We start from the raw sequence: 3,763 nt of genomic DNA, 5'->3' as shown, positions 1-3,763 counted from the left end.
ATTTTTTTAATTTTGGGGGGGGGGGCACAACGTTTTCAGAATAGATGAAAAGTGAGTGAGCAACTATGCATATCCCCCTACTGCATCACGCCTGTTACTGTATGCTTTTAGTGAGAACATTTATTAAAACATGGAATGCCATTTAATGTAGGCCTACTGATAATATGTAGCAGATGTGGTTTCTAAAACATCACTTTTGTAAATGATGAAGTATTGAATAAACCAATATTTGTACATTGATTCAGGTATACAATCTATAATTTTTATTTTCAAAAAGAATTTACAGTATATTTACTAAGAAAGTAAATGCTAAAGATGATAGTGGTGTTAATATAGTGCCATATCAATGTATGAAATATAGACAGTGACTATTGTTACACCAGTCTTAGAGAATCCCTCTGATTGGATGTATGGATTGGATTACTACAATAACATCTAACACAATTAGAAATTCATTTGAAAATAGTGTAACTAGCTACTGGCAAAAAAAATACTGTAAAAATAAAAAATAAAGGTATATTGCATAAATACAACAAACTTCTTTCATCATTTTTTGAAATTCGTATTCATGTTCTAATATTTAAAGGAACCAGCTTGGCCAGTGTGGGCCCATGGTCCTGGGGGAAAATTCCTGATTAATCCCCCTGGCACCTTCAGGTTTGAGGCCTTGCACCATTAATATTAAATTAACTTGCCCATTTTGAAGCAACATAAAAATTGGGGGTGGGGGGAAACGTCCCCGACGAGTAGACCTTTTGCCGAAATATCAATAAAGAATTACCTTAAAATTTATGTCTTTAATTTCAAACATTTTCTGAGTAACTTATTTCTAAATTATTGAAATATTTATTTTTATCTATTCCTGATTTCTTAAAAGTTGATAACTAATGTAATTGATTCTTTTTTAGGCCTTATTAATATTATAATAAAAGTTCGAGTTTCGTTAGTCTAAAGAAGGTGCTACTGTACTTATTTCAATAATATTATAATTAATGTGGATTTCAATTTTGTTTCTGCTGCAAAATATCACAGTGAAATACAGTGCAGTAAAGACATCAGTGTTATACGGAATAGCGCCACCAACAGTACATTTAATATTGTACTGATTGTCAGCCAATGTACTGATTGTCAGCCAATCTTGAAAAACCTAAAAAAAAAATCCAGCATCAAACAAAGCTCATTTAGAACTGGGTGAAACTGTAATGGCTCTAGAACTCTGCCAATAGGAGGTCCAGCAAATCGTGCAGGGGTCATTACCATGGGGTTCCCTTGGTTCTCTGGTACGAGTCCAGAAATAAAACCCCTCTGACTTCTTCCTGTGATGTGTTGGTGTAGAGATTTTAGCTAGAGAAAACCGCAATCATAACTTTGGTTGCATCATCTAATTAATATCTTTATATGCTGAAGTCAAATATCATCCTGAGTGGCTTTAACGACACTGGGGAGTCCATTACTGACCGAACGGCTTCCGCTGACCACTCGCTCGTCCCCATCACTGGTCAAATATTTTATCAACCTTCATCATGACATGCAAATCTAAACAGTACATTATATCTCGAATTAATTTACCATCAAATTTAGTGATCTATGCAAATAGAGCCTATGCATCACTTCGTTGGTGGAAAGAAATTCTTGTAATTTTCAGATGAAGGCTAATAATAATATTAAGTAAGTAAGCAAGTATAAAGAAGTAAGCAATTCATTTGCAAGTTTATATATTCATGGCATGCAGTTGGCTTGTTCCCATTTATCACTTAACCTAAAGTGTAAATTTTAATTTGAAAGGCTATTATTCCTGATGAAAGAACGAAATATTTATCAAATATGGCTTATTATATTTTTGTTTTGAGTTTTTTTTTTTTAGCTCAACATAAGAAAGCAACACGTCAATGAAAAAGAATCAACATTAATGATATAAAGTCGGTCGCAGCATTCCACAGCAAAGACATACCGGTACGGTACTGTATATAGGGCTATTGTATCTGTGAAAACGTCATCTACAATGACGTCAGACCATGCACACTTTGATAATCATCTTCAACAACATCAGCACGGTTTCGTTTTCTTATTTTAAAATCTTCGTCATGTTATAATCACACGACAGATATAATAATAGGGTCGAATTTAATTGGGTCATCACAATTCTGCAGGACTGACGTTTTAAAATTTGTTTAGAAGATATTTTGGCCCGGTTGTGCAACAGTATGCAGTAACATTTCAGATTTTCTGTACGCTAAAGTAGGCCATAGATGGCCTAGCCGTCCTATATGAAGCAAATTGGGTTTGTTTCGTTAATATGACTATCTGGCTCTTTCCTAACTGCAGAGAACCTAGTTTACATGATGAATTTGTTTTATAGAAGTAACACAATTAAACAGTAAATGTTGGATTTGATCTGATTTTCGTCGGTCTACATATTATAAGGAGAAGTAAAAATGCAACACAATAGCAATGCGATGCTTAATTTTAGCACCAAATTCTGGATTAATATTGGGCATAGGCCTACAAATGAGCTCCTACCAAATGCTAGGACGGGTTGACTATACAGCTAAGTCAAGTATAAAATATTCTCACAAAGAATTAAAAGCTTTATTGAGCCCGTAGTTACTATTTAGAAAGTGTAATTTTGATGGGCAGTTAGATTGATTGAATCTTACAAAGGCGGATTTAGAGGGTGTGTACTCCGCCTCTATTTTGTTTGTTTGGTTTTTTGGGTAACAAACAAAAAACCACGTTGTCACAACCCCGAGAGAAGAAAATAGACCATAAACAAATGTACAAATGTAGACCTACCATAAATTATTTATATATTGATGTTTATATTTTGATAAACTACGGTATCAGTATTTATGTATTGTTAGTTTGGTAATTGTAACGATGTATTTTTGGCCCACACACCAATTATTAATGATTCTTTTATAGCATGCTACTTTCTTATAATTTCATGGCCTCCTACTTTCCTTTTCATCCCAAAGCATTTCATTTTTCTTTCCCTTTTGTTTGTATTTCCTTCCTATTTCATTGTGTGTACCCAATGATCTTCCATTTCATTTCCTGTACTTATAGTCATCTTTCCTTTCCTGTCAATTTTTTATAATTGCCTTATCATTTCTTTCATTTTCTTTTTGTTGCTTGTATTGTTTTCCTTTCCCCTTTAAATGTTTCCTTGTCTTTCGTCCTCCTTTCTTATGTTTCCTTCTTTTATCTTTCCTGTTCCTTTCTTAGTTTCCTTATCTTTCCTTTCCTTTCTTATAATTCCTTAACTGTCTTTCATTTTTCATTCTTATATTTTTTATCATTTCTATCCTTTTCCTTTCTTATGCTTCCGTGTCTATTTTTCTAATCATCATCATCATCATCATCATCGTCATCGTCATCATCATCATCATCATCATTATCATCATCATCATCATCATCATCACCCTCTCATCGTCATCCAGCATACAGGTAGGTGTTCATCATCATCTACTCCTCCTCCTCCTCATCATCATCATCATCGATATTTTCATTATTATTACATTATCGTTATCACAAAGCCTATTAATATATTAGTATACTTAGTATGTCATTCTTTGTTATGAAAAGTAATCATATGAATGATAAAAAGGAGCTATTTGTCAGTACTGTACTGTATCACTATGACAATTGTGACTTAAATATTGTCCCAGCGGTTTACAGGTCATGACGTCCTTTGAATATGCTTGTTTATTGGCTCTCGATGTGCATATAATTATGAATTGTGAACTGCCGCCTTTGTGAAAAA

The sequence above is a fragment of the Anneissia japonica genome, unplaced genomic scaffold, assembly GCF_011630105.1.
Source record: "Anneissia japonica isolate Jap-2015-1 unplaced genomic scaffold, ASM1163010v1 scaffold1165_len1893470_cov193, whole genome shotgun sequence".
Taxonomy (NCBI): Eukaryota; Metazoa; Echinodermata; class Crinoidea; order Comatulida; family Comatulidae; genus Anneissia; species Anneissia japonica.
Note: the sequence above shows the minus strand (reverse complement) of the source record.